Below are 11,088 nucleotides of genomic sequence, written 5' to 3'. Positions count from 1 at the left end.
AGTAGTGATGTTGTCACGCTTCAGTTAATCTTATTTCTTGCCTTATTTCTACCTTTAGAACTTAATAAACTGAAGTCCCACCAGGGAGTTTGTAGTCTTAAGCCTATGAGTGCCAATATGTGGAGTACACTGCTTATATTCTGTAGTATTCCTCATTTCATCATCAAAAAATAACTTAAAAAAAAAGAGGAAGAAGAGATGAGCTTACATTTACTGAGAAGCTCTTTTCTTAAATTTTCATTAATACCAAAATATCTTCAAAAGATCTGCTTGCATTTATTTCTAATTTTCCTCCAAGCTAAATTGGAGAGCATAGGTTTAAACCAGATTGTTTTCAAATTGTATTTTATTACTATAAAGAATTTACAGTTTTATTGTATTATTTATTTAAAAATCCCAGCTAATAAAAAGTTTTATTGAATGTCTGTTTGGATTTCTGCCAGCCTGGTAACACAATACATTATGATGCAAATGCAGCTATTAATTTTCTTATTTATTCCTGCTAGAATAGGTGATATAGAACCAGGTTTAATTGCTGAACGTGTCAGCCCTTTCCTGAAGTTATATTTGAAGCTATTGCATTATAGCATTCTACAGCTTCATTTTCTCTTGAAGGCAATTAACAGACTTTTTTTTTCTTTTTTTTAAGAAGAAGGCCAGGAGATCAGGAGTTCTAAGAAGGAACAGTGGGGAAACAAACTTGGTATGATGGTGAATGGTAGCTATTCTATGCGAATGCAGAAAGATGCTTCTTTAGTACTTCCTCCCAGTAGATGATATGAAAGAAAAACTTCATCATCATGTTTAACAGTCTAGAAAGCATTTTTTTATCTAACATTTCAATTTGTTTCTTAATCCTGTCTGTCTTAAAAATATCTTTACTGTCCAATCTGCCTTCAAGTGTGTCTTTTACTGGAGTTAAGAATAGTGTCTTTAGAAATACTGTCTGCCTGCTTTGGCAAAGCTTGATTGTGCCAGCTGACAGCGTATCTTATAATGAAGTTATAATGATCTCACCTAGCCTTTCTGACCTGTGTACTGTTTCAGGTTATATATACTAACACTTTTCTATTTGCAGCTAAGTGGGTCAGGTTGATTCTGCATTCACAAAATAGTGTATCCAGTGGCCTACTGGCTACTGAAAGTGACCTTGTGGAAAACTATTTTATCACAATGAGCTTAATTAATGTTCGCTACTTGCTTAGAGGGAATTGAACTTAATAGTAAATCATTATAAATACATCAAGAAATACTCCGAGTATCGTTATAGGAAGGGCAGGTAGGACTCTGCCTCATGCATTAATCTTTATTGGTGTTCTTCATACTAGCTACCTCATTGTCAAACTGAAAAGGCATTTAGTATTAGATAAGGAAATGTGTCTAAAAGGACATCTCTGTTCATGTGCCCTACACAGTATATTTCAAATACTGATAGCACCCAATGAGTGGGACATGTTGGGTGTGGCTAAAAATTCTTCATTGCCTTGAGGGAATGGATGCAGTGACTGCAGTTCTCTTGGGCTTTTAAGGACGGGGGCTCTGAGAGAGGAGGTAAAATCCAAGGAAGCAGCTGACTCCAGGGGATCCAGTGTCAAGTAAAGGATATGGATGTAGGCTCCAGCAAAATGTGTATCAGAGCATGTGTTAAAAGCAGTCATCAGTTGTCTTATTTTAAGAGGATACTTCATGTCATAGGTGTGGTCCGGTTTTAAATAAACAGCCTCTGTTATGAAGTTCATTATTTAGTCTTGTGAGTAGCCAGTAAAGATGCTTGTTTGTTTATTTTTAGTTTTGGGGTTGGGATAGGGGAAGGAGCACCTATGAAACTGGGGGGGCCTGAATGCACTCCTATCTAAGTACAAACTGAATATCAATAGTATTGAATTCAAATTAGCTTTTTTAACAAGTAACTAGAAAATAAAGTTTGGTATCTGTTTTATTTGCTTGTGCTTGAGCCAAGTAATTGAAAACTAGAGTTTCTGTTTCTAATTAGTAGGGAGACATAAATGCTCTTTATGTAAAGTACAGATCAGTATAGATGATTTGGTAATAATAAGAGATAATATGCATGCATATCACTTGAGTGGGAGACACAAGAAATGCTGCAAAATTACCAACAGTAAGTACAGTTTCTTTCTCATACCTAGATGTCTTTATTTCTGAAGTTTGATTTGATTTCTCCAAAAATGTTTGACTTTGAAATTAAAACAACTAGACTAGTTTCTCACAGCTAGATGTGAATGAGTGGTATTTCTTGTGTTTCTGAAAGGGAAGGAATAATTTCCATTGATTTGTTTTGAGCTGAAATTGTGAACTTCATTTTGTGTCATATACTGGAAACTAATTTTCAAAGGAAACTGTGAAAGCAAGCATGACAGGCAAAAAGTCTAGACAGACTACATATTCTGTAAATTTATTGCAAAAAAAATATTATTTGAATACTTTCTCTGTTATGAGAACTTGTCTGTGAGAAACAAGTGGTCAAAACAGTTTTTATGTTTAATTATACCTATCTATGATGTTTAGATGAATGAGGAGTGTTCAGCTGGACAGAACTGAAGTTGTTCAGTCTGTGGGGGAAAAAAAATGACTGTAGGGCTAACTTATGGCAAGTGAAATAATATCTGTGACAAATTTACAGTACTGTCTAATGGTTTTAGCTGGAAACAAATGTATGAAAACAAAGAACTGAAGGAAAACAAAAATGGCCTTTGAAAAATGGCCTCCAGATATCTCTTTATTTTTTATTATTTACTTAACCAAGAAATTCAGTCTCTTGGAAATGACTCATGGCTGTGGGTTGGGTATTGCTAGGAAAGGTAGGTATGAATTTTTCTGCAGTGTTAGACTGACAGGTGTATTCTCGTTGCCAACCAAACACTTGTGGGTATACTGTATATTCTGTTTGGGAAGGGAGAAAAGATAGATGGAAGAAAGAAATATACCTAATTCCCAGAAAGTAAAGGTTTGTAGCAATTTATTGGGTTTTGCTCCAGACTACAGTATGGCTTCCTTATGCTTTTTAAAATGTGGTGATCTGAAATGTCTAGTAAAAATAAATTTCTTAATTAAAAAAACTATATACAGCTGAAAGATCAACTGTTGGAATGAAAATATAAGAAAAGAAACTACACGAGGCAGAAAACTGAAATGAATAATAGGAGTCAGCTTTACTAAGAAACCAAAAATCGCTACTGAATTTTGATGTGGATAAGCACAGAAGAAAGGATTTTTAGTTGTGTTTTTGTTGTTTTTTGTGGTTTTTCCCCCTTTTATTTCCTCTTTTTTAAGACACTAAAATCTTAAGTTTAGCATTAATGTGCATTTCAATGTTAAATATAGTATTTTAGTTTTATCTATCAACATGATATCTAGTTAAATACATTGTTTAGTCCTCATTTCCAAAGGGAGTAACACTTAATGTGATAATTCCTGTTCTCCTCAACTTTTACTTTATTATTCCACAGAAGTGTGTTCTTAGCCCTTAGGTATCAGAGAATTTTTCAGTTGCCCCATAGGAATTGAAAACTTGCATCTTGGATATGAAGGTTTCATGCTAGTATGAGTTCTTCTGAAGATTTTGGCAGACTGCTGCCAGAGTGAGTACCACATTTCTTGTAAACTTAAATCCTTACTCTCAAATGTGTGTAATTAAATATTTTTGGGAACAGTTTTCATTTTTTGGATATCAGCATAGAGCTGAAATTAAAAATAAAGACACTGAACAGATCTGGTCATTTTATACTTGCTGAATAGCTTGTCATCTCTTTTCCTTCTTGATTATAGCCAGACTAACCTTTGGGGAAAGGGTCTGAATGTCCAAGAAGTCCCATAAAGAACGCTGAAAAGGTCACCTTTTGTGTAACACAGAATTATGTAATTCAAAAGATGCAGTTTGTAGAATGGCATTCAGGTTGCCTCATCATAACAAGAGCTGTTCTCTTTTCCAAAACTGATTGAAAAATACTCCTCCCTAATGTATTTTACGTCTTTTCCCTTCTTTTTCCCTGTTTATGTATGTAGAGGTTTGGCATACAGTTTTATAGTCATGTACCACATAGGGCAGAATCATGCTTAAACAGTGGAATAGATCTATTTATTGGGTATACTTTTTAAAATTGTTATTGCTATGAGCTAGAATGAGCCATTCTATTATAAACAGGTCACAGAGAGCCAGTGTAATAGCTCATGTGCACACTAAGTCTGGATTCTATTATCAGCTGAAAGATATTTTTGTTGTTTACAGACTTGTTCAATTGGATTAAGTGCTGCAGCTGGCATTATGGCTTGTTTTCTGACAGGTGATACAGATACAATCCAAATGTGAACTGCTGTGCGAGACTGAAGTTTCAGTGTGCTGGTGATGAAGGGGTGTATGCGGGTGTTCTTCACAAAAGGTTTGGGGTTCGTGTGAGCTTTCATGTACAAATCTCTTTGATCAAGAAATCTAACTCAAAGTTTTCAGAAGAAACTGTTTTCTCCCAAGACTTCCACTGATCTTCAGAGCCTATGGAAGTAGGTGCACTACCTGTATTTTGGTAATCTTAAGATGTATGAAGAAGGCAGAAATACAGTGGGAGAGTGGGGGGTGAGCACAGGGTAGTGGCAATACCATTCCTTTTAAGTTAATTCCAAAATGTTCTTCAGTTAGCCTTTGGAGAAAATTTTGGTTCTTGTTTTAGCAAATAGTTGTATTCTATCACTCTTCGGCTCTGCAATTCAGAGCTGACATGGAAAGCAGTGAAATCTGTTAATTCTAAGCTGTCTGGTATATTAAAAATGGAAAATGAGGAATACTTCCTTTTTATGTGTGCTGTTATTGAGCATCACTCCTGTGATAGCTGTTTAATTAAAGTTTCTAGCCTCAGATCAGCCAGGCACTTAGCTATTAAACATAGAGATGGCAATTTTGTCCTGAGACTAGGTGTTAGGAACGTGATTGCAGGATAGGCTGGAAACAAAAGTCTAGCTGGTTGCTAGGAGAAATACTTGGAAGATCTTGCTGTAAATGCAGTGACAGGTGTACTGAACCACATAGGTGCAAGTGAAGGAGAGGTTTTTTTTTTTTTTTTAGAAGCCCTTCACAAAAGTTCCTCCAACTTCAGCCGCTGTTACTTGACCACTCATCTCCTCTTCTGATAGGAACAATGCTACTTACACACAAATGGAAAAAGAAATTACACAAAGCACCACCTCCACCACTACGTCTGAAAAGGATCAGTGATCTTTGCTTCTTGGGTAGTTGATGGAGAATGAATAAGCAAGAAAAGAGCTTGCTTTTCAAGGATCAACTTTCTTGTTTGCCTTCTTTCCTTACAGCACTTAATTTGTGCACATATAAATAAAACAAATGTAATCCTCTGTTTAGAGCAATGTCTGTTTCCAAACTTCTTGTAATTGGTTTCTGTTTTATGCTTCTTGTTCTGTTGAGAGGCTTACTAAATGCTTTAGGTATTGCTAGTTTTAGTAATGAGGTAATTTATATTTTAATTAAACAAGGCTGCTACAAAATATTATAATGGATGCCAGGAACATTTATCTCTTAACTTTTGTCTCCTTGAATTTTGAACTGCATGACATTCTGAAAAGTGCTTTTTGCTGCCTAAATCCCACAGTGTAGCCCAGCAACTCTCTGCCTTACATCGGACTATCATGTTGTTTCACCCTTTCTGTATCTTTGATCCCTGCTATTTGCAAGGCTCTTCTAAACTTTAAATATTTGTAACAATGCATGCAGCAGAAACAGTGCATCTGCTTTTCAAGTACAATCTTTAAAAGCAAGATTTGGTGGTGGGAAGGAAAGGGGAGGCATTGTTATATTTTATTTTTACTTCTTTGTTGGTCGGTTGGGTTATTTCCTTTGTTACTATTGCCCACCGTAATGGGAGAAAAAGAACTTCATCCTCCTCCCTTCACCCCAACCTTTCAGGTTACCCTGACAAGAATTTCTTTTTTGCATTATCATTAACCCATCACATCATCTCTGTATATAATGTAATAGAGCTTAATTTTAGACATACGTCACTGCTGAGATAGCTTTTATTGTACTTTGAATTAAGCACTGCCTGGCTGCTCTATGACCATTCAGCAAGAGAGAAATTGGCACTCGTGTTTTAATACTTTAGAAGAGTTGAAATGGGAAATATGAAAGACTGAGAAACTAATAAAAATTAAATCCACCAAACATGTTATGTGAGTATGTAGGAGGGAAATGGGGAATAGCAGTAACTGCAAGGGATTGAATAATTTAATTTTGAAACTAAGATGTCCTGCTGCATTCCCTCCAGAATTGATTCATTTTTGCTGTATTGCTAATTTTTATATCCAGTCACATTCTTGTCTGATTTGATGTATGGTGTTTAAAAACTGTCACTGTGCACAAGTATGTATTTTTGTCAAAGTTTAAGATTTTCTAACTGTGCACCTTTTCAGGAACTCAGATTATTTCTACATCATTTTCTATATATATAATTGTGCATTTGTGGATCATGTTGCAGAGTTGTATAATCATTCTTCTAAGTATTTTTCTCTAAAGCTATCATTTATTTTATCTTTAGGACATGTGTATTAAAAAATCCAGATTATTTTTACTATGTTTACTTGAAAATTTTCTTCTATGAATTGTAAAATATCTTTTAAAATGGGACAATGACTTAGACCTTGGCATTTCTTGGATTGTTTAAGAATCCACTGAATTCTAAATTAATGGATGTATTTCTCAAAATATTGGTGACTAGTGGCAACCTGCTTCCCTTTCTCCACCCCCTGAATTTGTGTTTTTCCCCAGTACTTGCTATCTAAAAATAGAAAATTGTATTCCTGTAGCGTGTTACAGTGGGGACCAGGGGAGATTAGTTGAAATGAAAACACATGGAAAGGAAAAAGTTGAGGTGTATGTGCAGTGATTTGATTCTCTCTATTGGTTTGACAAAAAAGGGGATAGACATAATATTTAATAGTCTTTATCCCCTTGATTTGAGAGGGGAATGTCCTAAAAATGTCCCCTTTCATGCACGTTTGCTTTCCGATAAACATACATTGACTGAAGGGCTTCTTGCTTTCAGAGTTAGACTACTGTAGCCTCAATTAACCTAATAATCTCCTTTAGCAAGCACAGGTGTAGTCTGAAAGAACAGTTATCCTGGCAAAGCCAATTTAAGAAGTATGCTCAACAGCAATGCTGGGTTCTTCAGTAGGATGACAAAATGTTAAATTTAAAAGATGACTAGAAGTGTGTGATAATAATGGCTTATTTGATATTTCTCATATGCTTCAGAAGGAGAGAAATAAAAGCTTAATTAACAGATAGGCAGTGACAAGAACAAGTGCCCTATTAAAACACTGTGTATACAATATCTAATTATTAGACTTCTGCATTTGAATATAAGGTGAGTATTTTCTGGTTACAGGCTCTGCATATTTAAAGCAGACCACCACACAGTTAGTCTGTTCTCAATAGTGGGAATGTTTCTCAATGTTTAGGTTTAACGAGAGGTGACTTGCTTCTAGAACATGAAGTGGAGGCTCAATTCTCTCAGCAGAGAAAATACATTCCTTCTGGCTTGGAGTTTCATCACAGTACCCAAGCTAATTAGTAGAGTCCTTATTTCTCAGCTCATGTCTTCTCCTGACTGCACTGTAAACTGGTAGTAATCTAATGGAAGGGAGAAATCCCTACATGCACACAGTACACTGGCTGTCACTTCTTGCATTCCTCTGCTGTTATTCAACTGCTGTGCAACTAAATGCAGTTCCTATTTTTTCTGTTAACGTTCCCTTTCTGTCCAGTCCTACTGTTGGGTAATCATGTTTGCAACATTAGCCTGTAACAACAGAAGCTGATGTGATATAAGATATTTAGGACCATTGTGATTTCAGTACAGCCTTCAATAAGTAAAGTGGGATGGAATTTTTTTCTAATGCAAGCTGGCTAATACAAGAGCATGTCAAGAATAATTATGAAGAATGAGTTGGGAGTATATTTTCTGAAATGTTGAAAACTCTCCCAAAGCATGAAAACCTACACAAAGGAGCCGTTCTGAGGGACTGATATGGCTTTGCCTTTACTCAGGGTTTTTATAACAGCACTTACTGTGCTATTTTAGTGGTGACATCATATCTTGTGACAGTGGTGTGTCTTTGTATTGCTCTGGCAATAACACGATAAAATACTGGCTTCCTTTGTCATTTAGCACCATCACTGATTCATACTACAGTTCCCTAAAAGAAAATTTTCTTTCTTCCCAAATTACTCCATTTTCTTATTTTTATAAACCAACTTAAGAATGTATTTCCTGTCCTCGACCTCACTGCATGCTCTGTGATTCTATAGTCATTCCTGAGGGCTCAGCATCTTAACCTTCTCCAGGTACCCCAGTGCCATGTAACATCTGGTCCTGGCAGAAACAGCAGTGGGCGGGATGGTGCTGTACTCTGTGCAGCGTGACCCACCTGCGGTGTCAGGCCTGAGCTTCATCCTTCAGGGGAGATGGTAGAGCCTGGCAGACGTGCTGCAGAGGCTGGAGGTGGTAGTTGTAGAGTCAACACAGGAGCTGATGAGGCTGTTTTCACTCTTCTTTAGTACTTCTACTCTACTCAGAAAAGGGGTGGTGATAAAAAGCTAAAGTGACGTGAACAGAATTGAAAAATAAAACACGATGCAAGCAAGAATGTCATTTAGCTGATTTGTATGAAATAAATGCAAATTTGTCTCTGCTGATTCAAAAATGGAATGCATCTGATGTAGTGCAAACAAACCTATGTTCTCAAGGTTACCTTCCGAAAAGTCTAGATTTGTACTTATTTAGAGAAAACAAATTTACTTTGACTGCTTAAAGGTTATCTGTGGACAGAAGTTATCCAACAACTGGCTTCTTCCAAGGATTGCCTAACTGCAGGATTCAGCAACAGTTCAAAGGGGTAGAATTTACCTCCTAGAATCAAGTAGACATGAAAGGCTCTTCCAGGAAAAAAAAACAAACATTTAAACTCTCAGTATAACATGGCTTACTTAGTACCAGATTATTTTATGACATAGTATTTTGTGGTATTATTTAGTATTATTTCTTTTCCTCTAACCAAAAATTACTGGGAACCAGGCTACAGGCAGTTGTCAAATGTGCCTTATTTCAAGTTTTCTTTTTCTGTAGACATGTAAATTGTGAGTAGCTAGGTCATTTTTTCTGTTTTTCTATTTAGATAGAAATTAAGCTATGGAAGCAACTAGTTCATAGTGGACACAAGTTATTATTTGCTGGAAATTTCTCTCTTGCTTGTTTGAAGAAAACAGGCAAACCACGACAATATCTTGCTTGCATTTTACTGAATATTTAGCATTGTTTAACAATAGCAAAAATTTTCCACAGCAGATGTGCATTTACACATTCCAAGGACATCATTCTGCACAATGCATGCCTCATCATCAGTTGCTGGGTATTAATGGTATTCTCTTGAGGGAAAAGTCTGTTATCTCTTTGATGTGAGATGACTTTTTTTCACTGATGATTACTAATCTAGCTGAGGGAGACTAGAGAGGCTGTTAATTATTCTGCTCAGGTGTGCTGTAATGAAGTTATTAGCCAAGTACATCCGTGAAGTTTCTTTTAGAAAACAAAGCTTGCAACAAATCTGAAATTGTCTTTTAAGGTGAGAACTTCTGGCATTCCCTATCAGGGCAGATTGCAGCATTTGTGAGTGCAAGTATATTTGTTAGTTTACCAGTTATCTTCCTTCAAATAACTTCTGCAAATTTTTTATTTTATAAGAATAACCATTGCTTATATTGGTAGCTTCTTTTCTAGGTGAGGAGTAGCTTTTCTGTCTCTTGAGCTTTTTAGCTCTGGATAGTTTTGGAACTTTTATGCCTTTCCTTGAGAGAACGTCAGCAACCAAACTTTGACTCAGACTGGGCTGAGCATGGATCCTCCCATGTATTGATCCAAATCCTAAATTCTGGGATAAACCTGCCCCATGGATTTCCTTAACAAGAAATGCTGGCATCTGTGACTGCAGAGCTTCAACTGAAAACCTAGCTGCAGAATAGGGAAGAGGACTTTGGCTTGGAAAAACAGGGCAGTAACATCTGTGAGAGGCAGAATAATTCAGTGGAAGATTATTTTGTTTAAAGGTTGGGGCTGAATGGTGTTGGTTGTTGTTTTGTTTTGTTTTGTTTTGTTTTTTTCCTTCTGCTCCCTGCAAGCTTGTATGAATAGTCAAAGAGATGGGTAGTACAACATAACTCCACCGTTCTTGTCTATTCCTTCTGTGAGTTGACACCCATCAGTGAGGAAGTCCACTATCTTGATGTAAGTTGAACTGTGACTTGTCAGTTTTTGGTTTTTTGATTGTTTTAAGTCAGTGGATCAGCAGTGCTCTTTTAGCTTTGCACTGTGTCATGTGGTATTCAGTCTCACTTCTACAGCTGTGAGAGCAAAGGCTAAATAGATAAATGTCTACTGACTGGCACTCCTCATGCCTTTTTCTACCCCCAATTTCTGCCTGGTGTTGGTAGTTTCAGAAAAAGTTTGTACTGCTTTGTTTACCTATGCAAATTACCTGTGCAAAGCTGCTCAACAGAAGTCTTCCAACTAATGTTTTTTGGTGAGATAATTACGGTGTCTCACAGGGATCATGATTCATACATCTATAATGTATTCCTGTATATTTTTAGATATAATGGTATTGGGGAATTTTGAATATGTCAATGTTCTTTTTTCCTCCTGATGCCTCTTAAAAAAGAAAAGCGAATATTTACGTTGGTGCCAAACTAGAATCAACTGTAAAGGACAAGATGTGTCCAACAAAAGAGAGACGTATACATGAGAATAGGTTAATAGCAAATATGGAATTTCAACAGGTTTGGATTCTGAACAGGACAAAAAATATTGACTGACATACTTGAGTAGACACATAAAAACCTCCACAACTGCAAAGCTGTCATATACCTTCTAATACTTGAGGGCAAGTGTGAACTTCAGCTAACAAGTCTTATGTGTTTTTCCTGTGTTCCATTTAATAGAAAAAAAAAAAATTGAAGAAGGGCACACTCAAAGTACTGGTTGCTTTCAGCAGAGACCTGCCTTCTCTTTT

The 11,088-nt window shown here is 36.3% G+C and overlaps 1 long non-coding RNA gene across 1 annotated transcript; it reads left to right on the top strand.

The window, feature by feature from the left end:
• On the top strand, nt 3,506-6,534 carry LOC110396823. The gene is made up of 3 exons (XR_002437287.1): nt 3,506-3,599; nt 4,302-4,515; nt 5,075-6,534. It is a non-coding gene; the product is annotated as an uncharacterized LOC110396823 (long non-coding RNA).

The sequence above is a fragment of the Numida meleagris genome, chromosome 3 (assembly GCF_002078875.1).
Source record: "Numida meleagris isolate 19003 breed g44 Domestic line chromosome 3, NumMel1.0, whole genome shotgun sequence".
Classification (NCBI taxonomy): Eukaryota; Metazoa; Chordata; class Aves; order Galliformes; family Numididae; genus Numida; species Numida meleagris.
This window is presented reverse-complemented; position numbering and strand designations above follow the sequence as displayed.